This window comes from Erpetoichthys calabaricus, chromosome 3 (assembly GCF_900747795.2).
Source record: "Erpetoichthys calabaricus chromosome 3, fErpCal1.3, whole genome shotgun sequence".
NCBI classification, from domain to species: Eukaryota; Metazoa; Chordata; class Cladistia; order Polypteriformes; family Polypteridae; genus Erpetoichthys; species Erpetoichthys calabaricus.
This window is the reverse complement of record NC_041396.2, coordinates 231,154,541-231,175,480: the sequence shown is the minus strand read 5'-3', so window position 1 is coordinate 231,175,480 and position 20,940 is coordinate 231,154,541.

The following is a 20,940-nucleotide window of genomic DNA, read 5'->3' as shown; positions in this document are numbered from 1 at the left end:
GACATAACCCTGGCCAGACCGTAACAGCAGCTAAATCTCTGAGGTGCAGGGACACCAGCTAGGCAAGTGGAACAAACAGATGATATTAGAAATGATCCCAGGCAGTGATTTAGGGGCTTAACTAGCAGGGACCTAGGACAGAGCTCAACACTACACTCACTATCTAACTGAGTTCGACCTCAGGAGGTAAGAGGACAAATACTGAAATGGTGGGAGGAAGAGTGAGCAGGGTATGGAAGAAGTACATTAGACAGAGATGGAGAGACGCAGTAGGGGTGAAAAGTAAAAAGGGAAGACTTTTGGAAGACAAGTGGGTACACATCACACCAGAAAGATAAAACCTATATAGTTGGACCACGTGAGACAGCGGTTCCATTGTTTTTGCCTTTCCTGTTTATTTATATTTTGATCTTTCCCTGTGATCATTCAGGCTTTGATTTTATTTTTGTTGATAAAAGACATATCTTCTCAGCCTTTTGCATCCTTGGTGTTCCTCTGAGTCTGGTGGGAATGCCTCTTTCCTATCTAACTCTCTTTATGTTCACCAATCATTGGACTTTAGGCAGGTGATATTTCAAGAAACCTCAGGATCATGTCAAAAATCTATAGAATCGTACATTTTGTGTCATCTCAGTCCTGACAGGTACCGTGCCCAGGGATGGCACTGCTCAGTGCTCCTGGGATGGGTTCTGGCACCTAATGACCATAAAATTGGATTACGTGACCTCAGTAAATGGATTAAAGAATAATTTCAAAGTGACTCCTTCATTGTCGTTTTAATCAGTTATTAATTGCATTTTAGGACTTTAAGTGGGCCAAAGCATTAGACACTAACCAACCCAGGACTGGGTTAGCAGAATTCACTTAGACATTGGTCCTGTGAGACAAGTAACCACAGTTTTGCCCCATCGTTGTTATTGTCTTTTTTAATACCAGATATCCTTTGTTTTAATTTTTACATTTACCACTTCTCTCCAAATTATAAATTTACTCATGTTGTGTTTTAAATGCATGCCAGTTTTCCAGCACTTGAACACAACTTAAGCCACTGGTGCAATAGGCGCCTCTGATCACTGCATGAAAATGAGCTTAGCAAATCTCTTGGTACCATAAATCTCTCTCATTTAAAATATGTCAGGAAATCTGGATGGCCTTTTGTTTGCCACCCTCAGTGATCAAATCCATTCAAGAGAGTGAATAACAGATGTTATTACTTTTACAAAATGCTATTTCTCAGGAAATGATTAACTGATTCAGCAGCATAACCTGTAGCGGGTACATTTATCAAAATTTAAATTGCCTTTTGCAACTTAACTAATAACACAACGACATTATTCTTGCATGTATTGATTCAGTTAAGGCTCTATTTTATTTTATTTCAAAGAAGGCTTGTGAAACACTGATCAAGCTCTATTGTTAGCTCTTGGATTGATTTTGTGATGAGGACTGTATCAAAGAGGCTCAGCTGCACCAACGTCACTGGATGTGCACTTCATTTTAACTTGGATAAACAACTGGCCTTGTACAAAGACAATGCAACAAATGATCTGAGGATTTTGGCAACTTCTGCTAAAAATGACACAAAGCATCAAATTAGATTAAAAAAGAAAATGCAAGTTTCAGAAAGGATGTTTTAAAAACAAGTTGTTTCGTACAAAGTCTTCCCTACTAATCATTCTCAGTTTTGTCTTTTTTTTTAGACCATCAGTGGCAAAAATAAATAGTGAAGGGTTTTGTAGAAACTTTGATTACTGTTTAGAATTTTAAATGTTCAAGAATACCCTGTATGGCAGGCTGGTCTTCCTGCCCTGCCATAATCTATCATCTGTGATAGCAATCTCAGCCCCTGTTGGTGCAGTTATTACCAATCCCCCATACTATGACCAGTAAGGGACACTTTTTGTCTGTGCTGTTTCTCCTCTCTGTATTCTGCTGTGGCAATTGATGCCATTATTATGTTGCCCATTTGCCACTCCTGCAAGTGGAAAGTGACACCAGAGATACTGAAATCTATGGAATTCCTACATCATAAAAGAAATGTCTAATATGCCACTGAATAGAATACAGAAGAACATCAGAGACCCTACAATGACACTGTGCCGCTCCATGGGCTCCCTTCATCTGTTGTAATTTGGTTGTGTAAGTCAGTTTTAAAAACATATTGATGCTTTACTTTCTTTCTTTACCACCACTTCAGTTAAATACATATTTTTCCTGGCTTTACAAATAAATTAACTCTGTTTATTTCAATAACAATTTAAAAACTGAAGTGTCTTTCTTGCACATCAGTTGCAGGTATTATTTTTTTATTTCTGTGTGGATGGGAATACAGTTTGTTTTGTGCAGTGCTTATTGCCTCTTATGGTCTGTTTACTTCAATGCTCATTTTTTTAATATATGTTTGTACTGACCCAAGGTGAGACAGTGAAAATTCGATAATGAGACTGGGAGCAAAGATGTGGTCAGAAAATGTGCAGAGGTCAATACCAAATTATCTGTTGCATGATTGTCAAAAAATAAGAACTATAATCCAAAAATCAAAGTCTAAAGCCAACAAAATATTTTTATTTGAAAAACCAGTAAGTCTGTCAGTAGAAAACAACTACATGAAATAAGACAGAAAATCATAATACTTAATGCTCAGGTGATCTTTGAGCCAAATTCTATGCCAGCATTCCAAGGGGCCTCATGTATAAACGGTGTGTATAAAAACTAAACTTGGTTGTAAAGCTACAGACATTTTCACGCCAGCTAAATCCTTGGCGTACGCAAGTTCTCTGCTCGGTTTTGCAAACTGGCGGAACCCAGCGTCAGAGCAGTGCTTTTGTTCCTGTGTGGTTTCCCTTTCTTTTTTAGATCTACATCCCTGACGTGGCTTTATTATATACACTGAAATAAACTGTTTTATTGTTTATTAGTTTAAGGCATTTGATTATAATTAACCTTTAACAATATAGTGGTCCACGGAATGGCCAAACTATTCCAAATACAGTACCATAGCTGCTTTAGCGTTGTTACTCTCACTGCACCTTCTTCTTCTTTCAGCTGCTTCTATTAGGGGTTGCCGCAGTGGATCATCTTTTTCCATATTTCTCTCACTGCACCACTCGGAGTATTTATATCACTGTATCTGAGTGTGGAATCACACCTCTACAACAGCGGATTGGAAAGAGAATTATCGGTATGCAACATCTAGCACATGCTGCCTCACCCATGCTGTCTATTGGAACTGCTCTCATACAGCAGATGCTTCAGAGCCTTTCCTGTACAGACCTCGTGGTTCAGAAACAGTTTCATCCCAAGAACTGTAAATGCACTCAATCAGTTCATCAAGTACCCCTTATAGAACTGTTTGTACGTAAGTATAAGTACAATTACCTCACTGTAAACTTGCGATACAGTTATAATATTGCACAACCTGAGCCACTTTATAAAGCACGTATTTACATATGATGACGATATCATTTTTAAGATGAAATGCAGCAAAATGTGTTTATTAAATTATACAGATAAAATGTTAACATCATTTAAATAATCTACAGTATATTGTTAATAATTAAAAACATGAGGACACTGTGTCGCAGTGCTAGCAGTTTACAGATTGTTCCTGCCTCGCACTGTATTCTTGCTGGGGCTGGCACGACACTGGAAGGATAGATGGATAGAATAATTAAACATGTACTATGAAGATATTTCAATGTTCCTTAAAAGTTTTGAAGAATCTGCGTTCTAAGCTTACAGATGGCTTAACATCTATTACAGAGATGATTGTGTGGCGATTGGTTACTTGGAGAAAGAAAAGGAAGGACAGGAATTGGGATTTAGTACGTTTGAAAGAGACAGTATGCTGCAATAAATTATTTAATCGAAGGTCGTGCATGGCGCAGCAAGCATCTTGCAGGAGGCAGGAATAATCTCTGGACGGGGCGCCAACTCATCACAATCATTTGCCACCATGTTCCCATGTTTAATACATGCTTTGATATGATATGAATACTGAAATGATATCAAGTATATATCTCAGTATGTAAATTATTCAGAGAACTGTAATGTCACGAATGTAATGGATTCTGTGTCCTGTTGAAGGAAGAGAAAGCCCATTTAAGAAGCACATAGTGATTCACACACATAGAGCACATAAAAGAACAAATACAAAAAAAAGCATTTAACGTGCTACTTTAGTTATGATGGGATTTGAGAAACTAGTAAATTAAACGATTTAAAGAAGAATTTTATGATATTCTACTTTAATGACAAAATAAACTATGTGATTAAAGTGGAAATTTCGAGATTAAAGTTGACGTTTCGAGCTTTTTTCTCACTGTGTCCCTATTTTTTTTGCTTTTCTCTGTACCCTAATAAGCTTTCATATGACACTCAGACGGTGAGCTACGACTAGCCTTTTCATGGCGACTTTGATATCTGACAACTTCTTTTTTATTTCTGGCACTGTGCAACTATGTGAACTTGAGCTTTCAAGTTTCTCCGACACTCTGTCACTCAATCAACTTCCTTTTGTTGTTTATATCACTGTTTAAACCAACAAATAGTATGTTTTTCCTTGCCTCCACTTGGTATTCGCTGAAATTCTTCTATTTCCCTCCGTGCTTTTGCCATTGCCTTTTCACAGAACACTGAGCTTAAGGGCTATTTATATTGATTTGCATGTTCAAAGAGGCATAATTCTGGGAGGAGTTGGGGAGTGGCGGCAGGTGTGTGCACATATGTTACTTTTCATGCTGATCGGGATTTATGTAGCGGAAGAACATTTCCGCTTTTGTCTGTACACCATGTTTTAGTGTGAATGCTACACACGGTGTTATGCATGAGGCCCCAGATGATCATATCACTCACTGTGCACTCCAGGGTGGCTGTTGGGATGGGATGGATCACCAATGCTAACCCATCAAAAAAACAATCTTCAATAAACAAACAAAATGGCATCCTGATGAGACATTATAAAACCTAGCCCAGCAACTACATCAAATGTGCTATTCCACTTACCTCCTTTTCATGTTCTAATTAAGTTTTAAGCACTACGAGATCTAACTCAATAAACACTGTGGAATTGGATTTAAAGTGGAGAAGGGCAAAGAAACTGTGATTTCCTTTACTTCACTACTAGCACACAGACTTATCTTACTCAACTGGAAGAATCCTTGCCCACCTCTGCTAAGTCACTGGGTAACTGAGGTTATATATTGTTTGAAATTGGAAAAAAATCTAATTCTCATTTAGAGGATCTGTTTAAAACTTTTTTAAAACCTGGCAGGATCTAATCCATAATATTTTAGAATAAGCATTTATATTGGGGAGAAAGATTCTTTTCTCTCTGTACTACTCTCAAAAGTTTTACTCTGACTGTTGGCCTTTCTCTCTTTCTCATGGGTCAGGGTTGAATTGAATTTAGTTTTATTAAATTTGACTTGATTGTATGGAATGTTACATGATTTAAATAAATTCAATAAAAGTAAAAAAAAACTGGAATTGGATACTTGAATGAGAATGGATGAGATGAGTGGAAAAGTTTATTCATTTATTATTGTTATTCAATTCAGATACCTTTAATTAACACATTTTTTAACCCCTCGACAAAAAAAAAATCCAAATCCAGTAACAATAAGACTATTAGACAGGTTGATAAATCCATTTTTCAAATTCTCCCGAATAATTTCCTGCATACGTTTGTTTCTGGTTTAGACCAAGCGTAAAGGGGCATCAGCCAAGACGTCAAATGGACAATCAAAATTCTAAAGATAGAGCTTTACTAAAAATGTCTTGTCACACACGTGTGATTGGAAGGCAGCTAAAAAGCCTGAATAATAGTAGTACCACGCCAGACCGTGGGGTGGCGAGCTGCACTGACTTTCTCTCTCAACCCTCTGCAGACCATTTACAGGAAATCAAACTAGGTTCTGGGGCCATTGATGACATCACTTCCAATCCTGAAGATGTCATTTTCTGGTCCCAGTGCTACAGATGATGGCACTTCCGGTCCTGATGACATCACTTCCTGTTCAGATGACATCACTTCCTGTGCTGGCCTTTATAGACGCTATATTCTCAAACTCAAATCAGTTCTGTTTTGGACTCAAACCTGTGAAGAACTCAAACAAAATTACTCATTTGCAGCCAGGGCATAATACACAGGTGGTTGACCCAAACCTTTTTGATGTTTTGTGACGGTCTTTTTGTGACAGTGTTTAAACTTAAGGTATTCCAGAGTTAATACATTGATATTAGAACAGAAAATTTCAGAACCAGTAACTATATACAAGTAATGGTGTATGTAATATGTTATTCACTGTACAAAATATCTCCCTTTTGACAGTCTATATAGATGTAATTTTTTTCTTAACCAGGGGATGCCAAACAATACTTGTGGTATAGGTGACTATAGCACAAGTAATATTTGGTATTGTTTGGTTAAGAAAACAGCTCATAGAGAAGCATCAAGAAAAACAGAAAGGTTTGTATACTGTATTTATTAACTTAGAGAAGACTTATGATAGAGTGACACCTCAAGAGGTCTGGAGCTGCATGAGAGAGAAAGGAGTACAACATAAGTATGTGAGGATTGCTCAGGATATGTATGAGAAATTGAGGGCTCAGGTTTAAAGGAGTGTTGGGGTAACAGACACGATCCCATTTAGAGTAGGTTTGCACCAGACATCTTTTTAAAGTCCATACCTCTTTGATCTAGTTATGGATTTGTTGACTCGTGGAATTAAAGACCAATCCCCCTGGTGCACACTTTTTGCTGATGGCATTGTGTTGTTTAGTACCAGAAAAGAGGAATTGGAGAAGATGTTGGAAGAATGGAGAAGGGCTTTAAAAGATAGAGCATTAAAGATAAACAGGAAGAAGACTGAATAAATGATGTTGAATGATCAGGATTCAGAAGTTAACCAGCAGGGAGAGCAAAAGAGTGGATTTAAATATCTAGCCCAAGATGGAAAACAAGATGCAGAGATAACCAATAGAGTGTGGTGGGAACAATTGGAAGAAGGTATCAGGAGTATTGCGTGATTGAAGAATTAAAATGAAGGTTAAAGGTAAGGTTTTTAAGACAGTAGTCAGACCAGCAATGATATATGGAGGTGAGACATGAGCAGTAAACATAACATATGAAATAGGTCTTTTCAGACTGAAATCAAAATACAGACTGACTCAAAATGGAGGTGGAGCCCCTTAAGAAGGCAGACCAGAATGGGCATGGCCAGGAAGCTATGACCCGGAAGTGTCATCACTAGGGTTGCCGGATGTCTGACCTGTAGGGGAGAAAGGAGACGCGTTAGGCAACAGTGCCAACCCTTGACTCTGCATTTTATATATAATGCATGTAAATTTAAGTTTTGCTTAGTATCTTAATTTAATTTTTTCCTTATTTTCTAGCTTCATTTTCTTAATAGTTGTTTTTCTTGATGGCGAAGACAGTGGGGGCTAAATACAGTATGAAACTGGCTAAGACAGAACACACGACTGGGCCCTGTTGGTGACTCGTTTGCATTATTTTTTGAGTGAGTTGCTACACAGTTAATCTTCAATCTCAGCTGGATAAGATTAAATTTAGTTTGATGGATTTATTTATAATGTTTGATACAGTGATACATTGGTTAGCACTGCTGCCTTATAGATCTAGTATCTTGAGTTGTATTTCTATACCCAGTTGCTTTCTGTCATTATTTATGTGATTGTTTTTTGTACATTTAGATATTGGATGTTCAAAAATCTGTTTCTCGGAATCAGTTTTTGTTGAAATGATGAATATTTGTTGAGCACAAATTCAATTCTTGCCTTCTTTAGACATGACTGTGACACTTGGTGTCCTCACATCTTGAAGACATTATTAAAATCAACTTTGTTATGGGTATGTCCACGAATAAGCACTGTGACGCACTGCTGACCCATCAGGAGCTAATTCCTGCTTTCTGCTTCTGGAACAGACTCCTGCTCTACAGTGACCATGAATTGGATTAATTGATCTGGGAAAGCTGTGTTATGCATTAACAAATTCCACAAGCTTAACTTACTTAATTTGTGCAACAACATCTAGATTGGCTCAGCAGTGGTGTATATCATGCCCCTGTGGCAATTCTTAATGCACAGCCTAAGCTTTGCAGCATGAACCCCACATTCTTACAATTTTGCCTGCTCTGCTCACTGCAATCGGCTTTCTTGCTCTGTGGATGGGATTTTCTACTTTAAAAAATCTGTCTGCAGCTAAAGCTGTCTAAGTTGACACACGTCCAGCTGTTAATAAAGCCCTAGCAGTCACTTCTGTTTTCTTCCAGCTGCATTTGAAGCTGTAATTTCTGTCAATAAGATAATTATGTCTGCCTTATTCTGTCACAGTGCTAGTGACTCTGCTGTCCAAAGACATTCAAAGAATTATGAACAGGTAACTAATCCTATATAACATTTAGCATTCCTGTAATAAAGTATTCACCATCTGGATTTGTTTATCAGTAAACCTTTTACTCATCTATTCATTTTCCAGCCCACTTTTCCAGTTGATTCATTCCATGGATCTTTATTATATACGATGTCTTTCACAATGATCACTAGGTGAAAAAGAATACAATCTACAGCAACACAAGATAACAAGTTATAATAGCAGAAATTAAACTTAACAATTTCTTTTCTGAAAACAATTTTTTTTCTAACACACGGCCAACAGAGGACCCAAGACAGGCAAAAGCCCTGTATGGGGTGTGTGAATATTGTGGAAAAAAACTATCCTGTTTTCAAATAGATCATTCTTGGAGACCAGATGAAAATGCAGAATGATTCTTTATTTGCACATAGATATGCACAAATGTCTTTGGAGTGAGCAATCAATTAAACGATTAATTCTCTTTTATACTTTTTATTACCAATACCTTATCTAATACATCACATCATCTGACTCTTAATATGCATAATTCTATCATCTTAGCCAATCAACTACAGACACCAGTAACTTCATATATATATATGGTGATTCTTCCATTATTCAAAACTATTCATTGCTTTATTAATAGGGGTGTCCTACAGGTTTTCCCATTGATCTTATGATCGCTTCACAATAGGGGTGTTTGGGCTTTCTCACTAGTTTGTTCTCACTTTTTAAGGGGGTGTTTATTACTCATTTATTACTTCATTTTAACCTTATTAATTACCTTGATGGTTCTCTTAAGATAAAGGGAACCCTCACATGCTCAAGCTTTAAGCCACGTTTAATTAACCCTTTAGTTACCTTTAGTCCTGTTCCTTTATGCTTTTAAAAAGCCACTTATACAACTTCATTTAAGTATATACTTGTATTAAATTGTAAACATGTATTGATTAAAAATATTTGATTGAAATGCTATATAAATCACTGGGCACAGTCATGAACATATTTTTTCAATTGGATGTATAGTGAAATGGCTGATCACGAATGGAGCCCTAAGAGTATTTTTTAAAAAGTTTTCCAAATATGCTTAACTTAAATATGGAATGAGGAGCGGCAAATTTAGACTTACATATCTACCTATCCTGTACATCTTTGTGATGTAGAAAAAAAAATGGAGCACACAAAGAAAAATCCGGGCAGCACAGAGAGAACACATTAGTTCAACACAGACAACAACCAAAGCAGAATTCAAACCAGCGTCCTGGTGGAAAGCTCAGCATAAGAAAAATTAGCTACCCAGGAACAGTGTATAGCAAAAAACTACTAAATGAATAAGTAAAATAAATATAACTAGCCAACCCGCGGCGTAGCATACGCCGCATAATTATGTATTGATAGGTGAACACTTCCTGAGCGACACAGTTGTCCAAATGGGGTGGGTTTGTGGATACCACTGTGAGTGAATGAAAAGATGGACCTCTGGAGAGAGCAACATACAATTGTCCGTGACTGAAAGCGGGATCGTCTGTGACGATGGAGGCCACGCTTAGTGAATTATATATATAGATTAAACCATAGAATGCAAAGCGTAATAGTAAACTACATGTAAAAACATTGAATAACACTGAGAAAACCTTGAACAACAGAGAAAACTAACACTGCAATAGTTTGCGCTATAGCGCTACCAACCGCTGGCAGCTGCTTAGAGAATCTATATATGGCTCCTTCCTGTATGCTTTCATGGGTGTCTTGCTTGCTCTGGCGGCGGCTTAGTGAATTATATATATAGATTAGCTAACTGCTGGAAATACAGAGAAGAACACAAAATACCAGAAAAAATGCCCACAGGGCGTTTGGCACGGTCAGTCCTATCTTTGTTATCACCCACATGTTGCCAAATAACATTTTAACTCTGCTTTGATTAAATTATCACATAAATTGCCTCACAGGTAAGTGTAACCCCATTTGCTACATGGACACAACTTTCAGTGTTTTCTTATATTTAAATACACAATTAGTGAATTATATATGGCTTCCATTATCAATTTGTGTTTACTTACTACAAATACATGAGATTTACTGCACAGCTGTTTTTTTTTATGATTCCATTATTTTACAAGTGGGTGTAATAATAGTTTGTGCAGACACCCCAAGGAAGTGGGTTTGATCCCAGGACCATTAGTTATCACCTTAGTGATGGTAAAGATAAGTCATCTATAGCCATTCTGAACAGAGCATTTTTCTATTGTCACTTCAGAATGACCTTTAGTGCATTTTAAAACTGGAGTCATTGACTGGGCTATCTGTAAATGGCCTTTTAGATAAGCAGTATAAACCTACCAACTCTTAAGATGCATGATATAAACAGCAAACTGGAATGGTCTGACAACACAGTGGTGCCATACAACAAGGGCGAAAGCAGACTGTACTTCATAAGGAGACTCACGTCTTTTGATTTGTGCAGCAAGCTACAGGAAATATTCTACCAGTCCACAGGTAGCCAGTTGTGCTCTTCTAAGCTGCAATCACCTGGGGAAGATGCACAATGCCCGAACAAACCTACAAAGAAAGCCTGGAAGCTGTTGTAGAAAAGAGGATGGTGGCAAAATTGGATGCCATCATAAAAAATCCCCTCCAGCAGGCCCTATCCTGGAGCACTTATAGCCACAGTCTCATTCCACCATGGTGTGCTAAGAAGCACCCTTGAGAATCTTTTCTGCCTGCTGCTATCAATGCAATTCAAAGCTTCCTCCTGATGCTCCAAATTAAAATTAAATGCTAACAGCCTTTAAGTTCATTTTGCAATTTTAAGTCCATTTTTTCACTTTCCGCACAGTATACGTTATTTTTGTTTTGGCTGTGTTGGCTTGTGGGATTAAAGACCATTCCCACTGGTGCATGTTTTCTGATGATGACATTGTGTTGTGTAGCACCAGAAAAGAGAAAGTAGAGAGGAAGTTGGAAGAATGGAAAAGAGCATTGGAAGATAGAGGATTGAAGATAAACAGGAAAAAGATTGAATATATGAGATTTAATGATCATCAGGATTCAGAAGTTAAACCGCAGGGAGAGCTACTGAATAGAATGGATACATTTAAATATCTGGAATCAGTGGTAGGCTGAGATGGAAAACTAGATGCAGAGATAATCCATAGAGTGTAGATGGAACAACTAGAAGAAAGTATCAGGAGTATTGTGTGATCAAAGAATTAATGTGAATGGTTAGGTTTTTAAGACAGAAGTAAGCTCAGCAATGATGTAAGGATCTGAGACAAGGGCAGTAAAGAACGCAGGTGAAGGAGTTAGATGTGGCAGAAATGAAAATTATTAGGTGGATGTGTGGAGTTACCAAAAAGGAAGGAATAAGAAATGAGGCAATCAAAGCTACAACAAAAGTGGGAGATATATCTAAGAAAGTACAAAAAACTGTGATGCCCCGTGTTGGATGGTTTATATATATAAAAAAAAAAAAAAACTACAATACTTTTTAAAGTGAATTAGGTGCAAGAAAAATATGTTAGAGTCAGGACATTTATTTTGAGTTTGATTCTCTCTTAGCCTTTATTTTTTTGTGCACTGTTTAGAAAGTCCTTTTTGTCTTAGACCTTTGTGTGTATTTTTTTTTCTGGTGATGCCAGTCTGTATTGATCCTTTCATGATCACAGCCATGTAGTTTACTGCTGCTGTGCTTGTTGCCAGTCACGTGGCAACTTGTGACCTTAGGCTCTGCTTATATAATATGGCAGTGCACAGCTTCTAGCATCCAAGATTTGGATCTTAAATCTAAAATCAATTTTGATATAGGAAGTGAGGAGCAAATAAACCAAGTCAGTACCAGCACCTTCATATTCAATTTTTAGCAAAGGGTTCCTAATTTTGACATTTGTTCTTTTGTGTCATTTTAATCTCCACCCATCCATTAACTTCCTATTTACCTTGCTGCTTTTTGTTCCATTCATATTCTGTTCTTTAGCTCCTTTTTTCTTACATCAACCACAGATGTTCGTAGCACTGGAGTGTTCAGAACTGTTCTAATTGCAGTTGTAGTTAACACTTTGCTTCTTGTTTACCATTATTTCACTCATTATTATTCCTTGGCTGCAGTGGGTTGGCACCCTGCCCAGGATTGGTTCCCTGCCTTGTGCCCTGTGTTGGCTGGGATTGGCTCCAGCAGACCCCCGTGACCCTGTGTTCGGATTCAGCGGGTTGGAAAATGGATGGATGGATGGATGGATTATTCCTTGGGTGAAGCAAGTTACTAGCTTATGTATTTGCCAAAGTATTATACCACTATCGCACCACTACAACAGCATCTTCATAAAGAGATACACAGAGTATGGAACCCTGTGCTAAGGTTGTTCTGATCTCACAGCTCTTTAACAGACAAAAGAGTGAGGGCTGCCCTATAGTAGACACTTAGTAGAATAGTGATTCCTGTTCCTTTTGCACACAGAGCTCTTACTGAAACTGAGCAGAAATACTTTGGCTCAACTGTCTACATTAGCTATGTGCATCTCATAAACCCAACACTGGTCACAGACTGCTGAAATCACATTGTAGGACTCTACTTTCAACTCTGCTGTTCTACATCACACCAAACCTGAGAAGTTTCCTATCAGGCCTAGAGCTTTGTCTGCTTTTGTCTCATAGACCTACCTTTGAGTTTCAGTCAGTCTTGACATTCAAATCGAGACTAAAGCTTCAGTTGTTTTCTTTGGCGTGGTACTCAATTAGGGAATCCATTCCCGGACGGGTTTATCCATTCCCTGGAATTCGGGAATCCCACATTTCATTCCCGGGAATCCCGGGCTCCCGGGGATGACACAGTGCACAGGCATCTCACATGTAAATGGTTTTAGAACAACCGACACTTATTTTTAATAAAACTACTGCAATATTTTGACACAAATAAAAGACTAACCTCATCTACAAGCAGTTCTTGCTGTCATATAAGTACATATATCTAGTTAGTTGAAGTAATAAAAACGTAGAAAGCACAACGTGTCCAGCGTGCAGTCGTCCAGGCAAGAGTGCACCTTCGTGCAGAAGTACGCCAGCCGCTGAGAAAGCACGCTCTGCCTCCACTGAAGTAGGCGGCACAATCATCAGATACTAATACACTTGTTCTAAACAACGCCCGCGCTTGCCATTGCTCTGAAACACAGCCATTTCAGCTTTTACTGATGCATCCAGTTTCTTGTCATCATTCTGTGATGGCAAGTTTCTAGGCACAAATAATGTGGATGCAACAGACTGACGCATTGCAATTTCAAGTTGCTGTTCAAAGCTGTTGTCTGATGAAGTGCAAGCTGCAGCAATGGCGCCACCTTAATTATTTTCAACTATAACTCTGTTATTTCTTGATTGATTTTTACACTTTTACACGCTATATATGCGAGCTTGGCCATTCCCGTTTTCCCAGGAATTACAGCAGTTTCATGAAAAATGTCCGGGAATCCCGGGCTCCCAGTAATCGGTATATATTTAACCTAAACTGTATTTGTTTCTATCATTCTCATGTTCCTTTTAATAGTTGCTTTAGTACCAGAGTCTATACTAGCTATTTGCTCCCTGTAATTTAACCATTTTTCCACTACTCTTCTCTGTTGCTATTGCAATGCACCCTTCGTTGTAGTTTGATGCTGTAGCTTTGCATATATCCTGGACAGCTGCTTTAGACACTCAGTGTTTGAATTTGTTAGAAACACCTATAAGCTTGTCCTGATGCCCGTCAGTACTGCATTTTTACACTTTCTATTTTTATTTTATTCCTTGATCAGTTAATTTTAGACCATGTTGTAATCTGCCTGGTAATAATGAATGTTGTTGGACGAGCTACATAAAATAAAGATTGATTATTGGTCGATTGGTCTAGATAGGCTTTATCATTTTATTCATCAGAGTTCAACCTTCACATTGGCTCATTTCCTCATATGAAACACTGTTGCCAGGCAACAGAAGAGAATGAAACACACAGACGCTTGATAAAACAAGACTGGTCAAGGCAGCTTTAGATTAGGTTAAACTTTTTAATCCTTATTGTGTTAACAACAACAACAAATATTCTATGCTTCTTCTTTCCAAGTCACTAGTCATTTTGGGCAGCCAAATGTAGCCCTGTTAGTGGGCTTCTGGGGCATGCCACACATTTTCTCACTATTACTGATAAGCTGCAGCCTCACCCTCACAGATAGTGGCCATGCATCATTGGTTGCCTCTGTAACTGAGCCAATCAGGCTACAAAAACAAGGTAAGCGTCACTCACAGCTCCTAATACCCACCAACACTGACCCTTTCAGAATTTGTCCATAAAGACTGGGATTTGAAGGTCTTTTAAAAGATGCAGAGCAAACAAGTAGTAAGAGATAGGTAGGAATTAGTATAAGAGAGAGCACAAGCAAACAAAAATACTGAAAAAGCTAAAATCAATGTCCAAAAATCCAAATTCAAAAGAACAAAGTCAAATTCTAAACACTATTTGAATGTTCTTTCAGAAAATATTTTTCTGTGCGCTCAAATCGTTATTAGCTAAGTGAAGACCACAAATAAAAAATAAAAATGGAGAAATAGGGCATTTTTAGAAAAGTAAAACATCCATCCCATGAGCGCTTTGAGTAGTGAGAAAAGCACTATATATATGCAAAGAATTATGGTGCTCCACTCTTGCATTCCAGTTTTTCTTTCAGCCCTGCATGAATAAGCATAGTTCTGTGGTCAAGTGCAACAAAAGCAAAAGTGCAGCATGCAGCAAGGGCAAAATGAAGGAGCAGAGGATAAATGGAAGTTGAACTGAGCAACAGTCGAAACCAAACTGATAGAAAACCTAGTTTCAAAACCCAAAATGTAACACTAACTTATAGTCAAAAATTTAGAGGAAAGAATAAAGTCTTTTGAACTTAAATCACAAGAATGAACTTTGTTGTTTTTGTTTGAGAAATCCGCAAACTTGGACAAGTAAGTGACGCCAGGGATCAACTTTTACACCCTATGACCTTTGGTGTCACTCCATTCGTGACAACAGACGATGCTGTTAGCCATTGCCTAACAACCAATAAATATAACTACACGAGATGGTGATTCCTGTACCAAAGCAAAATGGTGTTGTTGGAAGAACAATAAATAATAAATACTTTAAAACAACCACAAATTCAAAAGAAAACATTTACATTACCTCAAAAATGTATATCAAATGAACAGCATGAAAAAATTAATCATGATACCATCTCTTTCATTCTTATTATGTATTCTTCTTGCACTAGTTGGGATGTGACATGTTTCTTTAGACATGTAATATTTTTATTGTGCTTTTACTGGGATCAAAAACATTGCACTTTTTGTCATTACAGAGTAAGTTTCTCTAAAAATAAGATGGCAGCTGATAATTTGTTATATCATTTCCTTATGAATGTTAACCAGTAATCGTTTTTGATCTGGCAAAGTCTTTACTGTCCAGATGTCTTGAGGAAGATGGTTCATCACTGGAACTTTTATGTGCTCTACATTTTTGTGTGGACTTTTACCTTCACAGCCCTAATATGGGCACTGTAATCTTATTGCCATTTGTGTCCTCAGCTTGTCTATGTGAACTACTTTCCTGCCGAACTTTGGAATTTGTTTATTAGAATGTATACTCAGTATTTTTTTTATTTTTAATATGTATTACTTTTATCAATACATCTCAATTTTTCATATAATTTTCTAATACCATATTTTTCATTTCTCTTTCTCAGTTTACTGTACTTTTCTAATAATTACATATTTCTTGGCTTGTAAAACATCATCTGTTTTGTTAAGTTTTGTGTGGTTCTTTATAGAGCAGTGATTTGTCAAGTTTTATTTCTTTCCTGGATGACCTCCAGTTGTTTTGCATTATTGCTTTTGAATACCATTTGGGATGTTCTCACTCCATACTTACCTATTGTGCTGTTTCAAGCTCTTTATTGAACTCAGTAGCAATCAAGCCCTTATAATTTATTCACACCATTTATAGTATCTGCCTCAAAGAAAGGCCATTTTAATTAATGAGTTTTCCAGTTTGCTTCAGTTGTCCATCTGTTACCTTTTATAATAAAAGCTGCTCACATTCCCAGTAAACAAAATTTAATTTTTGAAATCCCATCTTCGTCTCAGTTCCAGAGATTCACACCCTGACCTGCTGATGGAAGTCAATTTTTCAAATTAATTTTATAATCTGATATTGAAGGCCTTTTCTTTTAATTGTTCATTTTCATAATATCCACCAAATACCCATATTTCTCTAACTGACTGGCCACACGGGTAAGGAATGGCAGGAGTACCATGTTTTATGGAATTATTTAGCAAAGAAGGATAGTGTGGTAGTGTTGTAGTTAGTGCGACTGCATTACAGTTTCATGGTGGCCCAATCATTGTCCGTGTTTGTTGTTCTGGTGTGTGAGTTCTCCCTAATTGCTCCAGCTTCATCTGATGTCCTAAAGACAAGGATTTTAGGTTAATTGCTCAACCATAATTGGCTTAGCCTATGCGACTGTGATTTATAATAGGCTACTATGTCTCACCCGGTGCTGACTCCTTGTGGTATAGTAGGTTCGCGGCTTAGAAGAAAAGGCCAGCTTTTAAAATAAATAATTACTGCACTCACGACTTAAAGAGGGGGGCGTGGTAGTGTGCCTGGAGTGGTTCTGGGACGTGATGTGGTGCGGGCATTTCTTCTCTTAAGTGCATAGGTGAGGAATCGTAATTGATGCCGAGAGCTGCTAACCGCCACACCTGTGCCATGTCCCCATTCTAAATTGGAGAAGCGCGAGTGAGGAGGGGAGAAAAAAAGAAAGAAAACAGAGAACGGAGGTTAAGGGAGATGAAGGCAGGAAGCGAAGGAGCGAGAGTAGGCTCGCTGTAAGAAGGACAGGCAGCTGGGAGAAGTGAGCCCTAGTTGGGGTGTTTGGCTGGCACCTGGGGGCAGACGGATTGGGTCACTCCTACTAAGTTTTGCAGAGGAGCAGTAGTGACCAAAATCGAGGATGGCTTGCCGCAGAAGGCAGCGGGAGTTGGAGGCTTGGGAGGTGGAAGCCCCAGTGTGAGTGCCCTGGTCGCTGTGGAACCCAAGTCTCAGTATGACGGAGCCAGGGTCTGAAAGGCTACAGATCCTTAGGAGAAGTCAGCTGCAGGTATGGTGACTCCCCTGGTGTAGGACCCAGATGGGAGAAGCAAGGGAACCGCCAGTTGAAGAAGGCACCATGTTTTTTTTAAAGAAGGGACTGCTTCCAGCCAGTATTTTAACCTTGTTTTTAATGGAATTATTTATTGGATTATTTTAACCTCCACGTGTTTTTATGGATTATTTATTTATTGATGTTTTGATGCACTGTACTATTTATTTGAACACTGTTTTTGGATTTGTTGTATTGTAATAAAAGCACTTGCAACTTTTTGCACCATCCCCTTGCTACGATTGGTGTCCTCATTGTCCAGCACCTCTGGTTACATTACAGATGGTGTCGGGTTTCAAGAGGCTCGAAAAGGGAAGTGGGAGCGTGAAGTAGAACCCACATCGTCACACTCCTGCCTTGTGTCTAATGATGCCAAGATGAGCTGTGGTCCTCTGCAAACTTAAATGTAATAACTGCATTTAGAAACTTAGTGAATGGATGATATATGAAAAGACCACAGTGTAAGAAGCCTTTTTTGCCTGAAGCATTTCATATTGAAGCTCCTTTCCTAAATATCTTCCCATGTAGCTTATTCCGGTTTCCTGCTAAGTGTAAATGTAGATGCTGCCAGTTTGCACTACAGCCAAATGCCCCGTTGATTTAATATTACTGACATCTAATACAGTTCTACTCCATTTATCACTAACCTAAAAGTGTCATACTGTAACACAGTAATATTAACTAAATTCAATATATGCTTTGATATAGAGGAAGGAAGGCTGGCCAAGCATCATGCACTAAGCAACAGTGAGCTTCAAACTTACACATCAGGCCTGACACATTTATATTTATACGTTTAAGAGCCACTTTTATCCATGCAAATTACAGTTCGTCAATGGATAAATCCAGTCATGGGAAAGCCATACAAGCTTTAAATCAAATGTAGCTTGTCAACCAGGCTGCAAATGTAATTATGGAAATGTTGCAGACATTTAATGCAAACACTTAATGAAGCATACTGAGATTTTGCCCTGATAAGATTCAGCTTACTTCACCTACAGTATGTTTAAAAAGACAAACACTAGAATGTATTTAATTTTATTTGTGCTTAATAAATAGATAGATAGATAGATAGATACTTTATTAATCCCAATGGGAAATTCACATTCTTCAGCAGCAGCATACTGATACAATAAATAATATTAAATTAAAGAATGATAATAATGCAGGTGAAAAACAGACAATAACTATGTATAATGTTAAATGTTAACGTTTACTCCCCCGGGTGGAATTAAAGAGTCGCATAGTTTGGGGGAGGAACGATCTCCACATTCTGTCAGTGGATCAGGACAGTGACAGCAGTCTGTCGCTGAAGCTGCTCTTCTGTCTGGAGATGATACTATTTAGTGGATGCAGTGGATTCTCCATAATTGATAGGAGCCTGCTGAGCGCCCTTCGCTCTGCCACAGATGTTAAACTGTCCAGCTCCATGCCAACAATAGAGCTTGCCTTCTTCACCAGTTTGTCCAGGCGTGAGGCATCTTTCCTCTTAATGCTGCCTCCCTAGCACACCACTGCGTAGAAGAGGGCGCTCGCCACAACTGTCTGATAGAACATCTGCAGCATCTTATTGCAGATGTTGAAGGACACCAGCCTTCTAAGGTAGTATAACCGGCTCTGTCCTTTCTTGCACAGCGCATCAGTATTGGCAGTCCAGTCTAATTTATCATCCAGCTGCACTCCCAGATATTTATAGGTCTGCACCATCTGCACACAGTCACCTTTGATGATCACTGGGTGTATGAGGGGTCTGGGCCTCCTAAAATCCACCACCAGCTCCTTGGTTTTGCTGGTGTTCAGGTGTAGGTGGTTTGAGTCGCACCATTTAACAAAGTCATTGATTAGGTCCCTATACTCCTCCTCCAGCCCATTCCTGATGCAGCCCACGATAGCAGTGTCATCAGCGAACTTTTGCACATGGCAGGACTCAGAGTTGTATTGGAAGTCTGATGTATATAGGCTGAACAGGACCGGAGAAAGTACAGTCCCCTGTGGCGCTCCTGTGTTGCTGACCACAATGTCAGACGTGCAGTTCCCAAGACGCACATACTGAGGTCTGTCTTTAAGATAGTCCACGATCCATGCCACTAGGTATGAATCTAATCCCATCTCTGTCAGCTTGTCCCTAAGGAGCAGAGGTTGGATTGTGTTGAAGGCGCTAGAGAAGTCTAGAAACATAATTCTCACAGCACCACTGCCTCTGTCCAAGTGGGAGAGGGATCGTTGTAGCATATAGATGATGGCATCCTCCGCTCCCACCTTCTCCTGATATGCAAACTGCAGAGGGTCAAGGGCGTGTTGAACCTGTGGCCTAAGGTGGTGAAGCAACAGCCTCTCCATGGTCTTCATCACATGTGATGTCAGAGCAACAGGCCGAAAGTCATTCAGCTCACTAGGACGTGATACCTTTGGGACTGGGGTGATACAAGATGTTTTCCAAAGCCTCGGGACTCTCCCCTGTTTCAGGCTCAGGTTGAAGATGCGCTGTAGAGGACCCCCAGCTCCGATGCACAGACCTTCAGCAGTCGTGGCGATACTCCATCTGGACCCGCTGCTTTGCTGGCACGAAGTCTCCTCAGCTCTCTGCTCACTTGCGCTGTTGTAATTATGGGTGGGGATGTCTTTCCTATGCTGGTATCAGCAGAAGGATGTGTGGAGGGTGCAATACTCCGAGATGAGAGTGAGAGTGGGTTAGGGTGGTCAAACCTGTTAAAGAAGTTGTTCATTTGGTTTGCTCTCTTCACGTCTCTCTCGATGGTGGTACCCCGCTTCGAGCTGCAGCCAGTGATGATCTTCATCCCATCCCACACTTCCTTCATGCTGTTATTCTGCAACTTCTGCTCCAGCTTTCTCCTGTACTGCTCCTTCGCTGCCTTGAGCTGGACTCGGAGTTCCTTCTGCACGCGCTTGAGCTCATGCTGATCACCTTCTTTAAAAGCCCTTTTCTTCTGGTTCAAAAGGCCCTTGATGTCACTTGTAATCCATGGCTTGTTGTTAGCATAGCAGCGTACTGTTCTTACTGGAACTACAATGTCCATCCAGAAGTTGATGTAGTCAGTAGTGCAGTCAACAACTTCCTCAATGTTCTCACTATGAGATCCCTGCAGGATATCCCAGTCTGTAGTTCCAAAACATTCTCTCAGAGTATTCTCAGCCTCCGGGGTCCACTTCCTGAATGATCGTATGGTTACAGGTAGGACTCTAACTTTTGGTTTATAGTGAGGCTGAAGCAGAACCAGGTTATGATCTGCTTTCCCAAGTGCAGGCAGCAGGGTTACTCTATGTAAATAGACTTTACATAGGAGTCCTGTACAATGTACAACTATAAATATTGTATTAACGCAACATATATTACAAATCCACATAGGGGTGATT